Below are 1681 nucleotides of genomic sequence, written 5' to 3'. Positions count from 1 at the left end.
TTAACCAAATAGTTACATTTTTAACCAAAGGAATAAATTTTCAACAAAAAGAATTGCTTTTTAACAAAATAGTTAAATTTTCAACAAAATAGATAAACTTGCAACCAACGCTAAAAAAAATGTCTGGTTAAATCAACCAGAATTCTGGTTAAATTAACCAGACATTTTTTTGAGTGAAATATAGTTGCAGTTTCAACCAAGAAAATTAATTTTTTACCAAAAAATTCGAAATTTTTAAGAAAACACATAAATCAACCAAAAAGACCAATTTTTTTTACCAAGAACGGAATAGTTATACTTCAAGTAAAAAATTAAATTTAAACCAAAAAACAAATCAAATTGTTAATTGATTTTCAATTAAAAAGATCAATGATCTGTCATAAAAGACGAATATTCAACAAAATACATGAATTTTCTACTAAAAATCATCATTTTTTCACAAAAATGGTGTAGTTAAACTTGCAATTGAAAAATTTAATTTAAAACAAAGAACGCGAAGAATTTTCATAAAAAAATTACTTTTTAACCCAATTTGTGTAGAAATTTGTACAAACTATAGAATATGAATTCTCAACGAAAAATGTAATATAGTGAATATTTCAACCAAAAAGATTCTTATTTTAAATTGAAAAATGTTAAAGTCAACAAATTTTATAAATGTTTCAATATGTATGCAAATATTTAAAAATATTTTTTTAACCTTTTTTGAAATCTGTATAAAACTGATATATTTTGGAATAAAAATGGATAATAATGGGAAAACTTTTTCCCTATTAAATAAAAGTGGGCAGATTGAATTTTTTATTATTTATGGATCATGTTATTTAGGGATTTAGCCCTGCAAATTTTGTTGAAGGCAGGTAGTGCCATTTTTCAGTAAATTTTACAATCCAGTTCTCGATCCCGTTCTAACTTTGAAAGAGACAACGTAGGCGCAATTTATTGGCTTCCTGATATACTGCTTTTTACTAGCAGCTAATAGAACCAAACAGGAAGTGCTGAAACATAAAGGCTGAAAGTGAACATAAAACTACCCTAATATATTTTCGAAGAAAAAAAAAGATAACTTATAAAGCGTAATTTTAATTACTATAAAAGTTGACATATTGTAGCCCTTTAGAATTATTCATTTTCTAATTATACCAATGATAAATAAAGTGTTAAGTTTGATTTTCAAAGCTTTCAAATTTAAAAAAATCCACAGAAAACAAACGAACGTTCAAAAATGTAGTTAAATTCATCTGAATTTTCAATTCAGAAGGTCCAATTTTCAACATAATTGTTAAATTTTAAACGAAAAAACGACTTCTTAACAAATTTATTGAATTTAATCAAATTAACCAAATAGTGATATTCTTAACTGCGAACATGATTTTTCAACCAAGAGATTGATTTTTGACTGCATAAATGAATTTTCAACCAAACTGTTGAATTTTTAACTATAAAAGATAACATTACAATAAAAAATGGATCAGTTAAACTTTAGTTTGAAATATTAATTTTTAACAAAAAAAAAAAAAGAGTTTGCTACCAAGAAAATGAATTATCAAGCAAAAAAGATAAATTTACAATAGACAATGGAATAGATCAATTTTAAATTAAAAAATTAATTTTTAATCAAAAAGAGTAGACTATCAACAAAACGGTTCCAATGTTCACCAAAATACTTACATTTTCAAAC

This window comes from Belonocnema kinseyi, chromosome 6 (assembly GCF_010883055.1).
Source record: "Belonocnema kinseyi isolate 2016_QV_RU_SX_M_011 chromosome 6, B_treatae_v1, whole genome shotgun sequence".
Classification (NCBI taxonomy): domain Eukaryota; kingdom Metazoa; phylum Arthropoda; class Insecta; order Hymenoptera; family Cynipidae; genus Belonocnema; species Belonocnema kinseyi.
The sequence above is the reverse complement of the archived record's forward strand: the minus strand, read 5'-3'. Positions refer to the sequence as shown.